The 24,020-nt window shown below is 52.4% G+C and overlaps 1 protein-coding gene across 3 annotated transcripts in view; it reads left to right on the forward strand.

Moving 5' to 3' along the window:
- The window catches only part of SYT2 (synaptotagmin 2), a 122,813-nt gene that overhangs the window by 56,961 nt on the left and 41,832 nt on the right, over nucleotides 1–24,020 (forward strand). The window contains exon 1 of one of the 3 annotated variants that reach the window (XM_030818641.1): nucleotides 9,654–9,762. The exons of 1 other annotated variant lie outside the window; for it this stretch is intronic. The gene's annotated coding sequence lies outside the window, so the exon portion shown is untranslated. Of the gene's footprint in view, nucleotides 1–9,653; nucleotides 9,763–11,171; nucleotides 11,363–24,020 lie in introns of those variants that run through there. One more of the 3 variants, XM_030818639.1, reaches the window with a different exon arrangement.

A 24,020-nucleotide genomic window follows, 5' to 3' on the forward strand; every position in this document is an offset into this window, starting at 1 on the left:
GGCTGAAAGCAGGCTGCCAGGGCCCTTGAAGCCCCAGTGGCCACCTTCAGACTTTGCATCTCTCATTGACCCTTCTGATCAGGACATAAGTTTTTCAGGCCCCAGGGATGTCACTCCAGAGAGAGGATAACTTAGTCAAGGTCACACAGCAAGTTAGTTCTAGGGACAGACCCAGAACCCAGGCTCCCAGCCTCCTCGACCAGGACCTCCTCTTCAAGGAAAGAAGAGAATAGGTGCAGAAATCACTGTGTTGACCCACAGAGGTCCAACGGGTTGTGGCGATGTAGTCACACAGCATAGCTCCCCTACAGAAGCATGCAGTGGTACCTTCCCTCCATCGTGGGACTCCAGCGCCCAGTCTCTGTTTCCCTGTCTGGAAAATGAGGCCACTGTTTGTGGGGAGTGGGCTTGGAGATACCCCCATTCCCTATTCCCAATCTCTGGGGACGGTCTTTGGGCATACAGGTTCTGGTCTGTTTCTGACCCCCTTACGAGGTCAGCAGTTAAGACAAGCTTCTACTATGTGCCCAGACTGTGCTAGATGCTTGGGGTGGGGGTGGGGTAATGGCCAAGGTATGGGACGAGTCCCCTGTGGTAGTACAAGCAAAGTGACTGGAGAACAGTACCAGCCAGTGCATAGTGACATGCTGAGCTATGTGTCAGTCAGAACTGAGGTGATGAGTGAGGAGATGGAGAACTAAAGACTTTCTAGGTAAGTGTGTGAATCTATAGAGAAGTATGAATCTATGCAGGAATATGAGGATGCAGATGGGCTGGAGTGTTCAGGGGGGTCCGTGTTGGGCACAGAGGCACGAGAGTTGGAGTAATCAGGTGGGGCCATTTGGAGAAGGGCCTTTTGTCTGAGTGCAGCTGGAAGAGAGTGACAGTCGAGATTTTCTATGAAAATAGTGGCATTGAGATGTCAAGCTGCTCATGCAAAAGGACAAGGAAAAACTTACGCCATCAGGGAGGGGCATTCTTTCCATGGGATGCAGAGCTGGGGGACCTGCGTGCAAGGCTAGGTCAGGAGGAAATCCAAACTCTAAGCGGGGGTGGGTGGTGGGAAGGAAAATGATATGCATCAAAGGCCAACTCAGGCTCTGGGCACTTCTTTAAATGGGTTATCTTAGGTGAATAGGTGATGAATGTTCCTTAAGAAAACGAAACTGGAGCTCAGAGAGTTTAAGTAATTAATCCAAGTCACACAGTTAGCACAAGGCAGAGCCACGATTCTGGGTCTGATTTTGAAGCCAGGGTCTTTCCACCGAAGCAGTCCTCTCACCTTTGGCTACATGGAGAATGACTGATGCCCGGCCCCCTCCCAGGATAGCTGAGGGAGTCTCTGGGAGATGGGGCTGGGCACCTTTCCTTTAAGCTCCTCAAGTGACTCTGCTGGGCAGAGAAGTTGAGAGGGTCCAGCAGCAAGCTGCCTCCTGCTTTGGTCCCCAGGTTCCAGCCATTGCATCATAGGGGACTGGCTTCTGTCACCATGCACTAACTCCACTGCTGTCAAGGATGCAGGAGGTAGGGAAGACACATTGGTGCACTAAAGTTGATCTGGGACAGGCCTCCTGCAGAAAGGCAGGTGCCCGAATTCAAAGGAGGAGGTGAGAGATGAAGGACAGTGAAGACAGAGGCTGAACCCGCTGACCCCTCCTTGTCACCCCCACCCCAGATCCATGCATGACCCCAGTAGTTCCTCTTCTGCCATCACCACAATCCTTGACATATGTTTATTTCTCCCCAGGGAGCCATCGTCAGATGCCACTCACCCAAGGCAAAGAACGATGGCTGTTCCCTCAACAGATGCACACGGGGCTCCTCAGGCCCCTTCCACTGGCATCAGCCACCACCAACTCTCTGCGGAGGGAACAACTCTCCCAGAGATAGTTGAATGGTTGACTGTGAAAAGCACCATTTCAGACTTGCTGTGTGACTTACTTAGACGGAGTCTCACTCTGTCGCCCAGGCTGGAGTATAGTGGCACGATCTCAGCTCACTGCAACCTCCGCCTCCCGGGTTCAAGCGATTCTCCTGCCTCAGCCTCCTGAGTAGCTGGGACTACAGGTGCACGCCACCATGCCCAGCTAATTTTTGTGTTTTTAGTAGAGACGGGGTTTCACCATGTTGGCAGGATGGTCTCGATCTCTTGACCTCGTGATCCGCCTGCCTCGGCCCCCAAGGTGCTGGGATTACAGGCATGAGCCACCACGCCTGGCCTCTGTGTGACTTATTTAAACATATTCTTCAGCTTTCCAATTCTGTAAACTGGGTAGAATAATATCTGCATGGAAACTTATACCTGAAGGCTTTAGGAAAAAGAAAGATTGTTTAGGAGCCTTTTGTAGCTTCTTAGCTGTGAGGTAATAACTATTGATAGACAGGAATATGCTGAGGTGGAAAGAATGAACCAGCATTTGAGTCCAATAGTCTGGAATCAAATCTAGCACTGCCATGTGTGAGGTTCTTAACATCTTCAGAGCAAGTTTTCCTGTATGATTTATGAGTCAATGAATTCCATGTCTTCTGCCCAACCTCCTTTCTGAACTCCAGGGCCACATTTCTAGGGGCCTCCTGGACGTTTCCTCCTGGATATGGCACAGGCTCCCAAACTGATCATGTCCCAGACTGAACTCCCCACTCCCACCCACCCCTGTGCATCCTCTCTTGGTGACTGACGTCCCCATCCTTCCCATTTCACACGCCAGAGATCCAGAAGTCATCCTGGACTCCTCTCTTTTCCTCACCCCAACTCCCATTTAGCCACCCGGTGTGCAGTCTTGCGTCTAGATGAGCAAATCCATCCCTTCCTTCCCACTCCCATGGCTCCTCCATGGTGCAGACTGGTACTGGCTTTCCCTTGTCCTACTGCAACACTCCCTCTTCTCATTGCCTCCTGCCAGCGCCCTGCTTCAAGCCTTCCGCTGTGTCCGTTGCCTGTGTGGGCAGAAGCCCCACACCCTTAGCCAGGCTTGCAAGGCCCTTCACATCCAGGCTCCAGTGCCCCTCCCACCCCACTCCCGGCCCCTTCTTCCCACTCTGCCCAGTGCCTCCAGGCGACATGCCCAGTGTCCTCCTGCTTCCATGCTGGAGCACTTGAAATTCCCTTTGCCCAAAACATCCGCCTTTCCTCGGGATCAGATCAGAAGTGTATTTCAAGAGCCACTCAGAAGCCATCTTCTCTGGCTATTCCTTCATCCTCACCCCCATGGAGGCTCCAAGGGCTCTGGCTCCACAGTCTTTTGTGCACACCTGCTATTTTCCCCATGCTGCACTGTTATCTGCTTATGTGCCTGTCTCCCCCAGCAAACTTCCAGACTCTTGTGGGCAGGGATTGTGTCCCAGAACGCTGTATCCCAGGGCCAGGCAGAGTGCAGGGCACATAGTATGTATTCAATAGAAACATATCATAGCCAGGTGTGGTGGTGTGTGCCTGTAATCCCAGCTACTCAGGAGGCTGAGGCAGGAGAATAGCTTGAACCTGGGAGGCAGGGGTTGCAGTGAGCTGAGATTGTGCCACTGCACTCCAGCCTGGGTGACAGAGCAAAACTATGTCTCAAAAAAAAAAAAAAAAAAAAGCATATGAAATAAATGTTTGGCAGAGGGATCTTTGCTGGATCCTCTCTCCCTCAAAGACCCAGCTACTCTGGCAGAAACGTACACATAGGCTATGCCCCTTATATATGTGCCCAACCAGTAGGTGGCAATGGAAGTGTCACTGCGTGCAAGCACATGACCCTTTCTGGGGTCCTCTCAGGCAGGCTGGACACCCCAGCTCACAGGTGGACAGGAGTACCTGGAACACGGGGCTCACTCAGGTAGAGTTCCTCAGGCTGCAGTTTACATACCGGCAGACAGGGGAGTTGATTATTTGTGCTTCTTGGATTCTCTGGGAAGATCCTCTGAGCCCAATCCCAATTCCCTTTTCCTCTTCCGGGGTCCTCTGCCAAACATCTGTTCTTAGATGGCCTACATGTCTGGCTAGAGAGAACTTGGAATCGCTCCCCATGTCTGTGAAAAGCCCTTACGGAGGGGATGGAGAAGATCTGTACTTTTGTGCAGGGAAGACTGGAGCTGGATTGACAGCAGCCTGGGAGACTGAAGTTAGCTGTGTGGTCTTGGGCAGGTCACATCACTCCCCCGAAGGTGGATGGGTTTTAGCGCCCCCACAGACCAGTGCTTGAATACTGGCTCTGGCACTTCCCAGCTATGCAGACTTGGGCAAGTCATTTGCATTTTGGGGGCCTCAGTTTTCCCAGCTGTGAAATAGGGACAAACACCAGTTTCATAAAGTAGTTACAGGGATGAGGCAGGATCCAAGTGTCTACAACGCTGTTCAGTTTATGACTGAGGAAGGAGGCACCTGTATCAATTGGCAAGACATATGGCACAGGGGTTTGGAGTGCGGCCTCAGGAGGCGATGATGAGGTTCAGATCCTGCATCTTCCCTTTTCTAGCTGTGTGACCTTGGACAAGTTATTTTACCTCTCTTTACCTCAGTTTTCCCGTCTTGAAAATAGAAATAAGAATAATCCTCTCTCCTAGTGTTTTTCTAAGTATGAAGTAAATAAATTCATGTGAAACCCTTAAAATAGCACCTGGCACATAGTAAGCATGAATGCATGCTTCCTATCACCACTGCGGTCAGCCTTATCAATATCATCATCTCAACACTTGAATCTCATTAACTCCAGGCACCTACCTGCTCTCGCAGGAAATCTTGTCTCCCCCAGATCTGCTTCATCCCAGCATATGATCTGGGAGACCCCTAAAGCTCATGTACACATGCTCATACTGTCTGGGCTGCCACTTGATGCTGGTTTCAGTGTCTCCAGCTCCTCCAGCACCACCACTGTCTGAAGCTGCTGCATGGACTCTGATGCCTGGGCCCTGCTCCTCCTGCTGATGTGCCTGTCTGTCAAGCCTTTCAATCTTCTGCAGCCTTAGCCGCTCAGCAGCTCCTTTCAAAGAGAGAGTGAGAAGAGTCCCTCCCTAGGTGATGTGATCATTGGAGGGGCAGAGTCTCACAGCAGGTTGCTTGGGCCTTGAAGTGTTAGATTCAGTGAGCTTGCTCTTGAGACAGCTCTTTCATTCTACACACAGCCACTCCTCTTCCCAGGATCACTGGGTCAGACAAGGTCAAGAGCCAGCCACTCTGCCCAAGCTGGAGGGTCTCTCTGTCTGACCTCAAGCCCTGTTATGCAGACTTGCTTATTTTGTCAGCTTCTTTCTTTTTGACAATAACCCCTACTTAACAACTGCCAAAAACCTCTCTTTATGTCTGGAGCCTGGCTGTGAACACAGTTCAAGTTTTTCCCCCAGGGAACTCCTCTTTAGCCCCCAGGTAACCCAGTGGATGCAAATCCATACTCCGGAAGATGGATGCCAGCAGACGCCTTGGGTTTGAGATATGCATCTCAGTCTCAACTGCAACCCATCCTGGATGCCTTGCCCCACGCAACATATATAAACTGCCTGGTACATAGCAGGCACTAAATAACCAGTAGGTATTTTTTATTAGTTTCCTCACCTGCAAAGCAGAGATAATATAAATTACAGGCTCACACCTGTAATCCCAGCACTTTGAAAGGCCAAAGTGGGCAGATCGCTTGAGGTCAGGAGTTTGAGACCAGCTTGGCCAACATGGTGAAATCCCATCTCTAGTAAAAAATACAAAAATTAGCCAGGCATGGTGGTGCGTGCCTGTAGTCCCAGCTACTTGGGAGGCTGAGGCATGAGAATCTCTTGAACCTGGGAGGTGGAGGTTGCGGTGAGCCGAGATCACACCTCTGCACTCTAGCCTGGGCAACAGAGCGAGACTCCGTCTCAAAACAAGCAAACAAACAAAACAGCTAACATTTACTCTGCCCTTGTTATGTCCAGATGATGTTCTAAGTTTTTTACATGTATTAACTCATGCAACATTCACAATGATTGCATAAGGTAAATACTGTTTCTGTTCCATTTTACGGATGAGACATAGGGTGTGAAGTGCATTGACCAAGGTCACCCAGGTGCTAAGTGGCAGAACCAGGATTCTACTCCCAGCAGTCTGGCTTCGGAGCCTGTATTTGAACCATCATGGTATCCATGCTGTTGCTCAGAATTACTGTGAGATCCAATGATTCTATGCCTTATGGCTCTATACAAGCACTAAAAGCTGCTGCTCCCATGGCTCAGTGATTTGGAGGGGGAGGGAGGAGGGGGAAGGAGGAGCAGGGAGAGGGTCTCTCTTAGCACTAGTGATGGTCATGGTGGTGACTACAGGATTTAGAGGCTCTTTGCAGAAATCTAGTTGCTGCGTTTCTGGAAGGGAATAACTGAGAGCCATTATTTTGTTTGGACAGGTCTGAAGTGGGGAGGGAACTCGGTCAAGGTGAAGAACTACATCAGCTTCTCAAGCATTCTCTTCTCTCCCTTCCCCTCTTCCTCCCTCACTCCTCATTCAGCTAGGGCCTGGGGGCAGGGGTGGGGTTTCCAGCAAGGCTGCCTCCACACTGCCCAGGCAGGCAGCCTCAGCTACTGTTGCAGGGTTCAGCAGTTGGGGGTGCTCATGGAGTATGGCTGGGGGAAGGGGCTGTCAGCCTCCCAAGCAGCAGCCTTCACTAAGGCCTAGATCACTCAGAGAGAAAGGAGGACACCTGAACAGCCACAGAAAGCTGGCCCAGGAGACTGCAAAAGTACTCTTTGAGGCACCTCTTCCTAACATGACCCTTCCCTCTATGGGCCCTGGAAACATATGGGCAAGAGGAGCCTGATCCTGCAGGGCTGGCTTAGAGCCCAGAGTTCCGGGACAGCTCCAGCGTTTCTGTAGAGGAGGGACTTAGGAGTTGCCATCTCATTGGAAGGGAGGTAAGGGGCCTTTATTTTAGTCTGTGGACTTATTTGGAGGTGACTTTGGGGAGGATGCCGATAGAGATCATGAAGGAGGGTAAAGTCTCCCCAACACTACTCTGGCCACCACGGCTCTGCCAATGCCTGTACCACAGCTCCAGGCCTGGGGTTGGTTTGTGCTGACACTTGAGGCCAACCCAGGGACAGTGCAGAGAATCCTGTGCTTGGGCTGCAGACCTGGACAGGCAAAGCCTCAGTAGGGATGAGCTGGCTTCAGCTGCTGTCCACCTTGTCCAGGAAGTCTAGAGGGAGAAGTTAGGATTTCAGGAGCCACAAAGTGAGGTGGGGCTGCGGAGAAGAGAGAGGTGGGGGTCAGGGAGGGGAGGGATAGTTAGAACCCTGGGGGAGGAGGCTGAGGGTGGAGTCAGGGCCTCCTTCCCTTATTCCTTCAGCCCTCTGTCTTGCCCAGTAAGGCCAACACTGCTATGCCAAGAATGGCACTGCGCTAGTCTCTCTATATACATTATCCTGTTAATCCTTACAAAAAGTCTGTTTTATAATCAAAATCCCCATGTCGCAGGTGAGAAAGTTGAGGCATAGAGAAGTTATGCAATTTGCCTGTAGTCATACAGCATACAGAGGCAGCACGAGGATTTGAGGATGCAGGATTTGAGGTGTTTACTGAGTGCCTACTCCGGGCCAGTAGGCTAGGTGAGCAGGGGTCCTTGCCCTCCTGGAGCTTACAGTCTAGTGCAGTGGGGAGACTAGAACAAGGAAGGATAAGCGTGATGAGGGCTGCAGAGGAGAAGCACAGGGCACACAGGGAGAGGGGTCAGGAAACTGGGACTGGCAGGATGGAGGGGGTTGGCGTGGTGCAGTGGGGTGTGGAGGACAGCATGTAAAAACGCTCTGCAGCAGGAAGCAGCATGGCCCTTTTGGCCCTGCAAGGAGACAGTGAGGGAGTGGGCAGCATCAGGTGAAGCTGGAAGGTGGGTAAGGGCTGCATCTAGAGATGCTGGTGCATGAAGCCTGAAAGGAGAGGACAGGGTAGGATGGACAGTCAGGACCTGAGGAGCACCTGGGGAGGAGGGCGGAGCTCCAGATATGCACCCAGCCCACGTAGACTCACAAGACCCAGCTGCATGCCCTAACCTACCTCAGGACCTTGGGTGAGTCATCCACCCTTTGGGGGCTCCCTTTGCCTCAGTGGAGTGAAGAATTATCCCTTCCTCACCCTGCTGCCTCCTGGGAAAGTCGATACGCATCAAGTGAAATTAAGACTGTCAGGCTGTCATTGTCATCCCTATCGGGAAGGGTCCTCTGGGGCCTGAGAGGGCTCTGAGTGAAGCACAGCTCTGTTTTCTCCAGGGACCCACTGTGTTCCCATCCTCCCCCATTTTGGCCCAGCCACTGCCTGTGCAAATGTCACCCAATCCTTCCACATGCCATCAGAATTCCACTTCCGCCCAAGAGGGGAAAGGGCACATTGGAGGCAGCGTAGACATTAAACATGGTATTTTCTTTCTTTTTTTTTCTTTTTTTCTTTTTTCTTTTCTTTTATTATTATTATACTTTAAGTTTTAGGGTACATATGCACAATCTGCAGGTTTGTTACATATGTATCCATGTGCCATGTTGGTGTGCTGCATCCATTAACTCGTCATTTAGCATTAGGTATATCTCCTAATGCTATCTCTCCCCCCTCCCCCCACCCCACAACAGTCCCTGCTGTGTGATGTTCCCCTTCCTGTGTCCATGTGTTCTCATTGTTCAATTCCCACCTATGAGTGAGAACATGCGGTGTTTGGTTTTTTGTCCTTGTGATAGTTTACTGAGAATGATGATTTCCAGTTTCATCCATGTCCCTACAAAGGACATGAACTCATCATTTTTAATGGCTGCATAGTATTCCATGGTGTATATGTGCCACATTTTCTTAATCCAGTCTTATCATTGTTGGACATTTGGGTTGGTTCCAAGTCTTTGCTATTGTGAATAGTGCCGCAATAAACATAGGTGTGCATGTGTCTTTATAGCAGCATGATTTATAGTCCTTTGGGTATATACCCAGTAATGGGATGGCTGGGTCAAATGTAAACACGGTATTTTCAGAAGGAGCAGACATAACCTTACAGAAGTGCTTTATTTTCTGTAATTAGAGTTTATTTTACTGGAGGCAGCTTTGCGTAAGGCTCAGGCGTCTCTTGGTCCATTTTATCAGAAGGAAACATGGGGGTCATTTCATCCATCCCTTTTCATCTAAGCAGCACTACATTCCAATCGTGAAGGCATAAGCTTTCCCTGTCAAGCAGGATGCTGCCCCAGACCCTTAGCATCAGGAAACCCCAAAGTCGAACCGGAATCCAGCCTGCTGAATGAAATTTCAGTCCCATCCTCCCTCCTCCTAGCAAAAGAAGGTTTGGGGGAGATTTCAAAACAGAAGCACTTCTCTCCCCAGGGAGAAACCGAAGAGGAGCAGCAGGTACTGCTCTTCAGCCCGCACACCCATCTCAGGTGACAGGTCCCCTCCTCAGTGTGGGATGATGTGGTGGGGGTAGGTTACAGGAGTGTAGCAGAGTGGGGGGAAACCCCTGGTGCCCTCCTGCTGAGCATCTGACCTTGAGCCCTTTACCCCAGGTCCCCCTTTCCATCTGAAGAACAGTGAGGGGTCAGCAGACCTGACTAGAGGGTCTCAGGCATGGGTCCTCTCCCCCAGCCCACACATGAACACACACACACACCCTTCCGAACACCCAGGTATGCAGATGCACACTCCCCCACAGGACGAGCAGCCCGGAAATCCCAGAATCAGCTTTTCTGCAGTCCAGGGTCTGTGACAAGCGAGCTGCTGCCGTTCTGAAGAGAGGCTCCAGCCTGGCCAGGAGCAGCGGGTGCTGCAGCACTGCAGTCCCTGGCTTTGGAAGTGAGGTCTATGTCCTGGGGCGGGGAATGCCTAGAGGAGGGGAGGAAGGGGGATTCACCGCGAGTATTGGGAAATTTCCCAGTTCCCGAGACTCTGTGGGGATGAGAAGCCCTGGAAAGCCCTGAATGACTGCCCCCGCCCCCAACACACATGCACACAGGATTTTTGTGTGTGTGGGTTGGGGGATGAGGAATGTCACTTCCTGGGTCAAACACCAAACTCGAGTCCTGGTCCTGAGTGTGCAGAGCAGAAGGCAAACAGAAAGCAGCTGCATGGAGGGTGAAGGAGAGGCTGAGGGGAGAGGGCGAGGATGGGGTGGAGCTGGGAAGGTCAGGGGTGGTTAATGGCCAGACAGCAGCAGAAATTCCACCTGGTGAGCTGGGGTCCCGCGGTCTTATCGGGTGAGGTTGGGGGTTTAGGTTGAGGCCCAAGGGTGAGACTGAGGCACAGGAGTGCTGCCCAGGCTCTCGGTCCCCCCTGCCCCTCCTGGTGCTCACAGTGGGTGTCAGCCTCGCTTTTCCCAAGTGGGAGAAAGCAGATCTGCGGAGGTGGGAGGTGTTGGGTCCATCGCAGAGCCCTTCTGGTGGGTTCCTATCTGGGAGCAGGCAGAGGGTCCTGTGCCAGCAGACGCTCTTCCTCCTCTCCCCCAAACCCGTACCCCTCCGTTCCCCTTTCTCCCCTCTCCAGGTGGCCCGTGAAGAACCCTGGCACCAGCCTTGACCTCACCCTCCAGGACAGACTGAGGCTGGGGACCGCGGGCTGCCGGAGCCCTCCAAACTCCCCAGCTCCCGTTCCTCTCCAGCATCTGCCTTTTGTTCCATCTCTCTTCTCCCTCCCTTCTCTCCCTTGACTCAGGAAAGCCTTCATCCGTATCTCCTGAAGCAAATTGTTTCCCTCCCACCCCTGCCGTTCCCTACAGCCAGGGGGTCCCCTCCCCGCCGACCCCTCCCCCAGCCAATCCCGGGACCCGAGAGGCTGTAAATCGGAGCTGGCGGGTGGGGTGGGGAGTGTTGCAGGAGTGCACGGAGCTGGCGGGGACTCCTCGGCAGAATCGGGGGAGTCCCGTAGGGCTCTGGGGGCTCGGAGCCGGCCCCGCCCTCCTCAAACTTCTGTAGGACCGCGCCAGGTTAAACCCCTCTCCCCCAGCCTAGTCCCTCCCGCACACACCTCCCCTTCCCCTGTCTCCCATTTCCCCCTCCGCTGGCAGTCCGGACTGGAGAAAGGGGGGCGTGGGCGCGCGGAGGCAGCCTCTCCCGCAGCGGGGATTGCCTGGGGCGGGGGCCCTGCCTCTCGGTTTGCGGGGATCGCCCTCGGAGGGGCCGCACGCACTGTGTGCAGGCGGATGTGAGGAGCATCTCAATAGGCGGGCGGGGGAAGCAGGATCAGGTTGTTACTACTGCATTGAGAGAGAGAGAGAGAGAGAGAGGAAGAGAAGAGAGAGACTCTGGGAGAGAATCGAGAGCGAGCGAGCGAGCGCGGGAGCGAGGGCCGCAGCTGCAGGGCTGGCGGGGAAGTGGGAAGAGGGACCTGGACTTCGGGACCCCAGCCGTCCCCGCCCCCGCCCTCTCCACCAGCTCAGGCTGAACGCGCCCGGAACGTCCCAGGGTAAGAGGGAACCCCAGGCAGGGCACCCCACAAGGGCAGCCAGTAGTCCCGAGCGAAGCCGTGCCTCGACCGACAGTGGCCACCTCTAGGGCCTGAGGCGCGGGCGAACGCGGGGTCACCAAACGGTGACACTCCGACTTTTGGGGCTTGGCGCTCACCGCGGGATAAACTAAGAAAGAGTAGGACTGAGCCCGCGGTGGGAACTGTAATCTGGAAATCCATGGGCGTCCGAATTACCTGGCTAGACCCGGGGGACGTGTCCTGAATTATCTCGGGAACCCCTCGCCCCCAGCCTATTTCTCCCCGTGGAGAGCCCGGGTCCAACGCGGAGAGAAGGCGAGAGAAGCCGCGGTGCCTTAGCGCTGGGACCGGGGACCTGCAGGGAAGCGAAGGCGACTCGCCGCAGAGAAACCGTGGGAAGGGCGCGGGGAGGTGCATGAAGTGGGCGTGCGGAGAGAAGTGGGTGCGGGGCGCGTGGGACCCCGCCGCGCCTGCTTCGCTGAGGAGGAGCTGGAAGACCACGCTCGCGTGACACTGGGGAGCCCCTGGCGCAGAGTGGGGTGTGCCGGAGGCACCGGCGGTGCGCAGGACTGGCTGCCTTTCTGAGCGCCCCCGCCTTGCCGCAGCCGTCCGGGGTTGAGAGGAGCGGCTGCATTTTCCACCCCTTCCTCTCTCAGGAACTTTCCCACACTTTGACACGTGCCACGGCTCTGTGCATTGGAGGAAGCAGGCTCCCTGGGATCCTGGCAAGCTTGCAGAGACCCGGGTGGGCGATGGGAGGGGGCAGCTGGGCAGTGGAAACGACGGCCCTACTCAGTTTGCTGTGTGACCTTGGACAAGCCGCTGCACCTCTCTGAATCTCAGGATGGTGGAGGTGCACGGTGCCCAAGACAGGAATAGGGACGAGGTGGGGGAGGGTGCGCTGGGGAGCAAGCTCGTGGGCACGCCTGCCCGAGCCTCTGCACCTGGGAATCGCTGCCTTTGGTCACTGTCCTCTCTTAAGTGAGTTCAGTGCTCCCTCCCGCGGCAGGGGGTGGCAAGGTGGAGCTGTGAACCCAGCGCCCCAGGGAGAGTCTGAAAGCTTCCATTCTGACCTGTCCTATGACCTTGGGCAACTCACTGACCCACTCTGGGCCTCAGTATCTTCATCTGGAAAATGGGATTTGGACTTTAAGGTATCTGAGGTTTCTCCCAGTCCCAACACCCTGCAGGTATTGCCCACTGAAAGGATGGGGGTGGGGTGCAGCTGGGTAGAATGACCTGGCCTCTGGGAAGACTGTAGCTCCCCTACTGCACCCCCCATCCCAGAGTAGCAGGGCTGAGACACCCTCAGCCTGTTCATTGGTCATCTCTCCCCACTCTCAGAATCCAGCTGATGGGGAGAAAGGCCGGCTTTCCAGCATTACACATCCTCTTTGCAGAGGGCAGATTCTTTCCTAGGGAAGGGTTGGCTGTGACAGACAGATGACCATAGGTTAAAGGGTGATGTCAAGGACCTCACAAGGTCATGCCGTCTGCTCTCTACCTCCAGACAGGGCTGCATTCATCTCAGATAAGGAAGATCTGAAGGAATCGTCTTGTTTTAGAAAGACCTCCACCACAATAGCCTAGAGCACCCCACTGTGCAATGTGACAGTCCTTGCCACAGGAAAGTCTAATTCCTTTTTGCGATGAACTCTGGTTCTGTCTTCAGCTGAGATGAGACAATAACTTCTTACTGGGCATTAGGGTGTTGCGGACGAGTCCCAGTTTGAGACAAGAGAGCTGAGTTTAACTTACAGGCTCTGCCTCCAATTTTGTGACCTTGTGTGACCTTGGGCAAGGCCCTTTCTTGCTTTCCTCCCCTGTACATTGAGAAGGTAGAACTAGATAACTTCTCAGGCCCTTGCAACCCCACAATTCTGTGGCTGCAGTTCTGGGCTGGTGTCTGAGTAGCAGGAAGTGGGCTTGGCTGGGTGATGGGAGCAGGTGGTCTCCAGGAATTCCCAATGCATTGCCCTCCCACTTCTGTCACCAGAGTCGAGACAACTTGAGACAAATACTGTATATGAATTTCAAAGCCCGGCACACCCCTGGAGGGAGTCCCTGGGAGACCTTGGCTCTACTGGTTATTAGCTGTGTGACCTTGAGCAAATTACTTTATATCTTAGAGCTTCAGTTACTAAGTAGTCAAAACAAAATGACAATAGTGGTGGTATTTTAGGGTTTTTGTGAGGATTAAACAAGAAGCATATGTAAATACTTGGTCCAGTAATGGGCAGTCTAAGTCCTCAATGAGTGGTAGCTATTGTTAATAATAATACAAGCTGTGTAGCAAGCAGGTGGCAGGGCAGCTGTGAGCAGTGGCCATGGGGAGCAGGGAAAGATTGTGGACTTGCAGTGTGATCTTCCCCTACAGTCTTGAAAGCTTCCCTACAAAATGGGAACATCAGCACTGTCTCTCTGTCTCTCTCTCTCTCTGACCATTAGGACCATTCTGCAGTAGAAACTTCATGGGAAACAGAGAGACTGCTTGACTTTCCAATAATCTCACACCAGTTTTCCTTTGGTTCTCCCTTCCCCACTCTCTGCCACACCTCTGTGATCATGAAAAAATGGGCCTTTTACTCCATTCCCCGAACTTCCCCAAACCTTCTAGGAATGGACCAACTGAGAAGCAGAAAGGGGTAAGGCCGGATGTCCCTGGAGTGAGTGGCTAAAGGCTTGTCTACACCCAGGTGGAAGGAGTGGCAAAGGGACTGGCTCAACCCGGAGGGGGACTCCCAGGACCCCGTGGCTGGGACTGAGGTTGACCCTAGACTTGCGGTGTGACCTTAGGCAAGTTGCACACCACTATGGACCTCAGTTTTCTCCTATGTGAAGTGAAAGCTTGGTTCAGATGACCCAAAGTCCTTCCAGCTTTGTTGATCCACGGCCCCTGCTGGCTCTGCCTTTGCTGAGGCTGGGTGGGGTGGGGTGGGAGCTTTGTTGGAGTCGTTCAGGCTTTGGATGTTCACTGCCCTGTGATTCCAGTCCCATAAGTCAGCCTGGGGAGAGGCGATGACCTGCCCTTCTCAGTAAGAGCGCTGACGGTTAAGAGCAAAGGCTTTGCACATACATATATCTAGGTTCCCATCTTGGCTCGCTCCTTAATATCTGTGTGAATTCAGGCAAATTACCAACCTCTCTGAGCCTCAATTATCTCATCTGTGAAGAGGGAATATTAGCAACCTGGAATAGGAAGTCCGTAGTGTGATATTGACTAATGCACAAGGAATGGGTTTTTGAGGTCCTATATTATCACAGAGAGGGCTCAAGTTAGAGGAGGAGCAGGGATACAGTTCACAGTCCTGCAGTTGTCACCATGCACACGATCCCCCAAAATGCCCCAATGTCCTGTGTCCTCCTCCTGCTGTGCACTGGCTGCAGGCTCCAGGAGTTTGCATGCTCTGGTCTTCGTCATGTGGCCTGGAGAAAGGAAGAGCTCAGCCACAAAGGCCAAAGGCCAAGCAAGCATGAGTCTGAGAGAAGTGTGGCTGACAAAAGGCTCCTGATGATGAGGGAACACCAGCCAGCGGCATGGCATCGCTCCATTCAAGGTTAGTCATGAGGAAAGGCTGTGAGATGCAGCCTTGGAGAAAAGCTGAAGGAGCGGGGGACATCGCCTTCCACAGAGATGTGTTAGATGAGTGACACGGCAGGACGAGGCACTGAAAAGGGCTGTGGGATCATCTCATCCAGCCCTCTGTTTTGATTATGGGGAAACTGAGGCTTAGAGAGGGGGAGCTCGTTGCCCAGGATCACACAGCACGTTAGTACCAGCGACGGAGCTTGCCAGCCCTTGTAGACCCTCAATCCAACGCTCTTTCCTTCCTCCCTGTTAAGAACCAAGCAGTTATTTTCCATCTTTTCTAAAATCAGAGCACAAGGTAAAATGCCTTGACTGCAGCAGAAAGGACATGGGTCCTGATAGGAAGGAACTTCCTGATCTAGATACTGAGATCATGGGGTCCAACCTTCCCATTTTGCAGAATAGAACACGGAAGCCCAAGAAAATTAAAGAACTAGCATAAGGTGACCCGGTGTCAGACACTTGAATTCCCAGGCCTGAGCTCTCTCAGTTATGCCAGCTATGCCACGCTGCTGCTCTTGAGCCAGACAGGGCAGCAGGATGGCCAAATGTGAAAAAAATAAACCCAGATGGGCTTGGGGAAGGGAGGGAGGACAGAAAGACAAAAGACCAAAAGACAGAAATATTACTTCCAAGACCACGCTTTTCTTTCTCAGCTTGTCTCAGTTGGCCCTGCTCAGAGCTGTTGAGGCTGACAGCTTGCTTTGCCCTCTGAGAGGAGAGAGGAGGGAGACAATAGCCAGCCCCATTGGTCTCACTTCCATTGACAAGGCTGAGTGAAAGAAAGTCAATATTTGCCCAGTGGCAAAGGACGGGGAATAAGTCTGACTTGGGATGGGGCGGGGTAGGGGCAAACAGGGTAGGGTGGTGGGGAGTGATTCTGAAAAGGAAGGCTGCAGTGTGTAGGGCCTCGGGTGTGAGCATTTGACTTCTAAAGGAGCCTTTGGGTTTTCCGCATTAAATAACCCTTTGTATCTCGGAGTGCATCCGGCCCCATTCGCAGGCACCATCCTCTCGGAAACCCTGATCCCTAATAAATTTCCCTTGTTGTTTGGAGCTGACACCTCCCCAGCTTCCAGCTCCCTGGAGAAATGGAACTTTTGAAGCTTTTGCAGAAAGGCCTCCGAGCAGATGGCCCATTGAGCGGGTCTCTCAGGCAGAGGCTGCAGAAGCTGCAAGAAAGGCTCGGTTCCTTATCTGGGCCCCCAAGCCTAGGGAAAGATGTGGAAAAAGTCCTTGGCAGGTCAAGAGAGGCTGTGAATTTTTTTTTGTCTGCCTTTGTTTTGTTATCTTTCCATTTTTCTTCTCCGCATGCTGCTCTTCTTTTCTCTGTGTCCTGAGATTGGGGAGGGGCTGCTGGGGGGGGAAGAGGGGCAAAGCCCACAGCCTTTCCCCAGCTAAAATGGAATTCTTGAACCCTGTAGCAGCTGCTGTCTGCTTCAATGGCTTTTGTGATTGCGGTGTTGCTCATGGAATCACATCTTAGCAATTTAACAAAGGGTGCATTTGGAAGCAGAAGGGTATCTAGTAGAAGGTAATGTGGCTATACTGCAGCAGGAAGGGCTCATGTGAGGTACAAGGAAGGACTTCCTACCGGGGAATTGCCCGCTGTTGGCAAATCTGCTGGGTGGAAAACCGTGGGAGTTGATCCACCGGACTCCCTTACTCTCTTGGGAATGAGCCAGGTTTGTTACCTGCCCCTGAAGGGGCCACAGTGACATTCCTGGAGGTCAGTGCTGGTCCCACAGCCACCAAATTGATCATCAGGGCCGGCAGTCCTTGGAGACCAGAAAGCCAGAGTAGCTTCCTAAGCCCTTGGTTTGGCCCCGGGCACTGAGGGAGGGGCAGAGGGTGAAAGGGGGAAGGAAGGCCCTTGGCCTGGCCTCAGCCCAGCCAGCCCTGCAGCCAGGAGAGATACTGCAGCACCTATGAGCAGCCGGCAGGAGAGTCTCTCAAAGCTGCTGCTCACAGTGGGGCAGACGGAGCCTGCCAGCTCCAAGCCTGCCTTCAACCTGCTCCCCACTGCTCGGCTGGGCTGGGACTTGAGGGCAGCCGGCTGCTCAGAGACAGATTGCAGCCTGTCGCCCGTCCCCACCCCCAGCACATGGCGCCTGGGTGAGAGCACAGCCCAGCTTCTGGACTTACGTGGACTTCTTGCATGTGTGCTTTGTCCCGAGCCGACTCGTGTGCCCCTAGTCCATGGTTTTTGGTTTTGGTTTTCAGGTTTTTCGAGACAGGGTCTCACTCTGTCTCCCAGGCTGGAGTGCAGTGGTGTGATCATGGCTCACTGCAGCCTCAGCCTCCCGGGGCTCAGGTGATCCTCCCACCTCAGCCTCCCACATAGCTGGGACTACAGGTGTGCACCACCATGCCTGGATAATTTTTGTTTTGGGAGGTTTTTCTTTGTTGTTGTTGTTGTTGTTTTGGTAGAGACAGGGTTTCACCATGTTGCCCAGGCTGGGCTCGAACTCCTGGGGCTCAAGCAATCCTCCTACCTCAGCCTCCAAAAACTGCTGGGATTACAGGCGTGAACCACCATGCCCAGCCCTAGTCCATGTTTTAGTGAGACTTGGAATATGCGGAGCCTTGTACTTGCATGTGCTTGGCACTGTTGTGCGGTGGTTAAACCTCAGATGCCAGGGCTAGGTTGCCTGTATTCAAATGCCAGCTCCTCCAGTGTTTTATCTGTGGGACTTTGGCTAAGTTACTTAAACACTTGTTACCTCAGTTTCCTCATCTGTAAAATGGAAATGAAATAGCTTGCCATCAGGTTGGCATGAGGATTTAATGTATGACTGTTTACATATAGCTCTAAGAATAGGCAGTGCCTGACACACGGTGCTATAAAGATTTCACTATAAAGTGCTATAAAGAGTGTTATTATGGTGTTTCTGAAAACTGACCGACGTTTTGTAGATAAAGAAACATACAGCAGAACTGGGAGTGGCACGAGGCAGGGATATGATTGGCTTTGATGAGAAGAATCTAGAATCCAGTGAACGCACTATTAAGTTACTGCACATGGCCCCAGGCAAGCGGTTTTTCCCTATCTCTTGGACCTCAGTGGTCCCCATTAAAAAATGTGGAGGGGGTGCCTGTCTTCCTCACTTCTCCCAAGATGTCCTGGGATCAAACGAGGCAGATGATGGTCTGAAATAGCCAGCGAGCCTAGCGGATGCACAGGTTGGCCTCTCCCTGTCCCTGCTCTGGAGCGCATGCTGGCTTTCTGGCTGAGGTCCTGGCATGTTGGGCTTTCTACCAAGGGCACCAAACCCAGTGGATTGCTCTCCCAGTGAGGTCACTTGGACTCTGGGTGGCTCTGGGCTGAATCTGGCCCTCCTCATTTTCTGTTCTTCCTTATTTCACCTGGAAAAAGGATGGTAGTTTTGTATCTCCTAATGCTCCTTAGCAAGGGAGAAGGAGTGTTTCTGAATGAAGTCTATAGTTGTACAAGAGAGAAGGGGGCAGGATAAACTCTCCTTCAAGCTGGGACACCCTGGCCATGAGCCCCAGACAACTGAGGTGATGCCTTCCCTGGGTTGTCAAAAGTGGGAGCTCCTTCCCCCTACCACTTGCAGCCGGACTGTCCACAGTGCAGGGAGGCAGGCAGGGGGCTGACCAGAAGCAGCACATTGAGTCAATATCACATTCAACATCTTTCCTGCCAGGTAAGACAAGGACCCTGGTTGTTAGTGCCCTTGTCGCTTCCTCCTCTTGCCTCCTTCCTGGCTGGGAGGGAGAGCCAACCTGACCTGCTCACAGTATTGGATTAATGGTTAGGTTAGGGCCTCATGGTTTGGCCCCAATATCTTTTGCCAAGAACCATGGGGGTGACCAGGCTGTGTATACCCAAGCAAGCAAGCAAGTGATGCCCACTGCCCTACAGACTTCCCACCTGGTCATCTGGGGTGAGTTGTGCGTAAGGAGAGGGAGGGCCACTTTAGAAATGTCTGCTTCTGGAGCTGTCCTCAGAGCTTCTTCCTGAATATCATTCTACCAAGAGCCCCAGAGATGAGGTTTCTTGGCCAAGGTCACCCCCAAAATCAAGTCTTGAAGTCCACTATATTTCATCTGCCCCATTCCCCAGGCTTCCCTAAAGAAGATATCCAGCATTGGCTAGAAATGTAGGTTTCCCTTCTGGTGCCTGTCTCCTGTGACCCTGCTCCTGACCTCAAATCCCCCTGAACATCATCCCTTGTAAGTTGTATGGGTTTGGATTAGAGAGCAGGGAGAACTTCTTGAGTGGCCTCATTGGGACAGGAAATGGAGGCTTTCCCCAAGATACATAAGGGCAGACCTGCTCTCCATGACTCTGGGCTGGATCAGATCTTAGGAGCTTCAGGAGTTTGACAACACAAAGTCCAAAATCAGGTCCTGCAGCCTCTTAGACATGGGACTTTGGGCAAGTTGCTGACTCGCTCTGAGCCTTATCATTAAATTGGAATGGATGTGATTTACTATCTTATTTATAGAAGTTTATAAATATATATTTACTTTTTGAAAGCAGCTTTATTGAGCTATAATTCACATACGATACAATTCACCCATTTAAGGGCACGACTCAATAGTTTTTAATATATTCACAGAATTGCACAACCATACCACGATCTAATTTCAGAACATTTTTTCACCCCTAAAAGGGAACTCCATACATATTAACAGTCACCCTCAATTCTTCCATTCCTCCCAGCCTTAGCCAACTAATCATCTACCTTCTGTCTCTATGAAATTGCACCTTCTGGATATTTTATTTAGATGGAATTATATAATACATGGTCTTTGGTGACTGTCTTCCTTCACTCACATAATACTTTCAAGGTTTAGCCACATTGAAGCATGTATCAGTACTTTATTTCTTTTTATTGCCAAATAACATTCCATTGTGTGGATATACTGCGTTTTATTTCTCCATCCATCAGTTGATGGACATTTGGTTGATTCCACTTTTCAGCTACTCTGAATAATGCTGCTATCAACATTTGTGGAAGGGTTTTCGTAAGGATATGTGTTTTCATCTCTCTTGGGTATATGCCTAGGATTGTCAAATGGTATACTTTTTGTTTTTTTTTTTGAGATGGAGTTTCACTCTTGTCGCCCAGGCTGGAGCGCAGTGGCGCAATCTCAGCTCACCGCAACCTCCGCCTCCTGGGTTCAAGTGATTCTCCTGCCTCAGCCTCCCAAGTAGCTGGGATTACAGGCATGCACCACCACGCCCAGCTAATTTTGTATTTTTAGCAGAGACAGGGTTTCTCCGTGTTGGTCAGGCTGGTCTCGAACTCCTGACATCAGATGATCCACCCGCCTCGGCCTCCCCAAGTGCTGGAATTACAGGTGTGATCCACCTCTCGGCCGGTATACTTATTTTTAAATGGTATATTTATATTACTAGGCTCTGTTCTAAGTATTTCATATGGATAGTCTCCTTTAATTATCACGATACTCTACAAGGTAAGTACTATTATGAATCCCCTTCTTATAAAGTGAAGAAATGGAGGCATCATTTGAGGGACATCAAGGGATTTGTCCAAGGAGACTCAGCTAAGAGAGCCAGGATTTGGACCCTGGCCTCTGGCCCTTCGCTCTTCCACCACCTTGCTCCCACATGTGAGATTTAAGTGAGAGAATGTCTGAAAGCGCTCCCAGCCTGACTGTAGTAGGTACCCAAGAAACGTTTGTTGGATGCTGGGAAAGGACCAGACACCTTGCATTTCGCTGTCTGACTCACCATGTGGCTTTAGGGAATTTGTGTCCCTTTGAGCCTCAGTTAAATTTCCCCAATACATAAAGCTTCAATATGGCATTTCATAAGAGACAGGGCTGAGATGGGAGGTGCAATATCATGGAAAGAGCCCTGGATTCTAGCTCTGGCTCTCGCTCTCTGGCTCGGAAGGGGTAGTAATTTCCTTTCTCTGTCTTTGGGTTTCCTCACCATTCAATTAGAGGCTGCAACAATTGATCCTAAGTTTCCTTCCAGCTCTCCCATCCTATCTAAGTTCTATGTTCTTCCTCAGCAACTGGAGCCCCCTGGGGAGCTAAGCTGGGATGGGTGCCCAGGGCCTCAGCTCACTGCTGTGCTCAGCAATACTTCTCCCACCCAGCGTGTTAAAGGCCAGGTAGCGGCTGAGTGGGATGAAGATGGGGAGAGGGGAGGACCCACCCTAGGCCTCCCTTCCATTATGGAGCCCTTGGTGTGGGCTGGGGACCTTGTATTCTCTCAGCCAGAAAAGAGCCACCTCACCTACACATCCCCTCAGTCTTCCCTGGCTCCCCTTCTCTTGAGTGCTGCTCCCTCTGGAGTCACTGCAGCCCCCATTCCAATGAACTACCCAGCCACCTTTGGAGGCTTGGCCTAGCTCCTGGTTTGGGATCACTTATGGGAAAGCGCTGGGCACCCACTGGGTGCCCAGCATATTTTGGTGACTTACTTTGGGGATCAGTATTTGAGCTAGTGGCTTCTCCTAGGTCATGATTCCCCAGTTCACTTTTCCCCATCCTTTGTCAGCAAGAGCATTCACTGCATTCTGCAAACCTAACCTGGCAGCACCAAGCGAGGTGCGTCTGCATCTTCCAGCTGCACAGCCACATCCTGTAAACTTTTCCTTGGCCCTCCCTTTAGTCCATATTCCTTACTTCCTGGATGCCACCGGTCAGAGTGCCTCCTGCATACCAGGTCCTGTGCCAAACACGTAACATACAGGATGGTGCATTTACCCCTCTGTGGTGGGAATTTGTAGTGTCTCTAGTTTATAGAAAAGGAAGCACATCCAGAACAGGGAAATAACTTCTCCAAGTCCACCAAGCTGGTAGGTAACAGTGGAAGAATTTGAGCAAAAGCTGTCTGGTCCCAAATCCTGCATCACTCAACTGAAAGGAAAGATGGCATAAAGGGCTTTTAAGGGGGTGCCCAGAGCCAGGGAAATCAGGTGGAACCTCTCTGGGCAGGTGGGCTCTGGATTCCTCCGGGGCAGGTCTGTGTCTCTGTGTCTTCTCTCTTCCCTCGCATGGAGAAGAGTCGAGCCTGTTGGGTAATGCCTGGGAACACCCTCCTCTGGGCATAGTCTTCTCATCGACAGAACAGGGTCTGACATTTCCAGCAGGCCTGTGCGCCAAGCTTACCCAGAGATCCGGCGATGGCTACGCAGCCTTTCTTCCACTGGTTATAGAGTCAGTTCTCCCAGGTTTGCTGTTCTTGCCTGTAGTGCGATGAGCCAGAGTCTCATCCCCAGCTCCCCATCCTCCAATATCTGCGTGTCTCACTATTTTTAAGCTCTGTGGGCTTAATGAGCTGCCTGCCATGACACATCTTCAACATTTACCTTTTTCTCTAACGAGCCTCAGAGAGCTAGGTTGGGCTTTTTTTTTCCCTTGACAGTCCCCCACCCCAGTCAGGAGGCCAGAACTGGGCTATTTACCTTCTGGGCCCAGACTTGGCTTCCTGAGACCCCCACAGCAGTGTGCCCCACAAATTACCTGGTGGTGGCAACACTGCAGATTCCAGGCCCTGGGTGGGGAGCTGGCTCTTTCTCTGGTGCCACCTTCTGTCTTGTTTCTCCCCTCTTACCCCACCTCAGCCCCTTCCTGCAGAGTGGTGATGTTATAAAGGAAACTCTCGTGGTCCCCACATAATTGGCAGCTACTTCTCCTTGAAGACAAACTGCCTGGCGAACCAGCAGGGCCTGGCGAATGAGGCCAATTGGCAGCAAGGGCTGGGATGGAGATGTCAGAGATTTAGAGGCTGTCAGGGTTGGAAGGGGGACCTCAAATTTCATCTAGGTCAACGCTGTGTCCCCTTACCTGAGTCCTGTCTATAACATCCCTCCCAATAGTGGGCTAACCTCAGCTTGAATGCTCCCAACGATGGAGCACTCATTACCTCCTGGGACCACAAAATCATCAATGGGTGGTGCTGACTGTGCAAAACCCTCCTTCATTTTGAGCCTTAATCTATTTTCCCACATGAAGAGAGGAGACCCCTGCAGTGGGTTCGTCCTTCTTCTGGCTCCAGCCCTCAGTGCTGCGAAGGAGCCACAAGTCACTCTTCATGAGGAACCATGCCTGGTGTCTTGGGTGGGGGCAGAGGCATCGCTGATCCACAAAGATGTGGTGTGATTTTTTCCTCTCGGGGGACTTTGCTTGGGGGAGGAGCCACTGGGAAGAGCCGAGAAGCTGCTAGAAAAAAACTGAAGTCATTCCTGCTTCTCAAGTGCGAAGTGAACCTGCAGCAGAACATTAGAAACCCTGATGCAGGCTAGCTCCGTCTACGGGGACCGTTACATGTTGGTTCTCTGTTGCCAGCTCCAGGAAGTCAGGGTCTGATAGGAGCCACCCCAGGTATTCCACTTATAGTTACAGCTCCAAACAGGGGTCATCCGCAGGGTGACTGGAACTCCCTGCGGTTCCAGAGAGCCACAGATGCTCACCCATGATGGCTTTGGTAGGCAGGCAGCTCATTAAGCCTCTCTGAGGCTCAGGATTTTGCCAGCTTGGAAGAGCACTGGATTGGGTGGCAGGCTTCTTACTCTGTCACTTCGGACAAGTCCCTTCCTCTCTCTGGCTGTCAGTTTCCTCAGCTGCGATATGTGCTGTGTGTGGACCTTCAGAAATGATGTGGGGCTGGGCCCCGCAGCTGCCGAATGCCATGTGTGTGGGTGGAGGTGCTTCATCCTGGGCCGTGCTCTGCAGGACACAGTGTTTGTCACCAGTGGTCATATGAAGGGGACAGTCCTCTGCCCACTTCCATTCCCCCTCTCCTCTGGCCCAGAGCAGGGAGGCCAGAGCCCTGTGTACTGCTAGGCAGGGCAACGGCCCATTCTCAAATGTTTGCTGGGGCCCGGGGTGTGGAATGATGCTTCCGCTCCTGTGAGGGAAAGCCTAGAGGCCTCTGGTGTCCTGGACCGGGGAGGCTCTCCTGCCCTAGGTCAGGCTCTGTGGAGAGGGTCCCAGATGATGGCATCTCTGGAGCCAGGGGTGTGTTCGGCTGTATCATCACCTTCCCAAGTCAGCTGTCTTCCCTGTGCCTTCCAGGGTGGTGGCTGTGAGGGGTCCCAT

The sequence above is a fragment of the Nomascus leucogenys genome, chromosome 9 (genome assembly GCF_006542625.1).
Source record: "Nomascus leucogenys isolate Asia chromosome 9, Asia_NLE_v1, whole genome shotgun sequence".
In the NCBI taxonomy this organism is placed as follows: Eukaryota; Metazoa; Chordata; class Mammalia; order Primates; family Hylobatidae; genus Nomascus; species Nomascus leucogenys.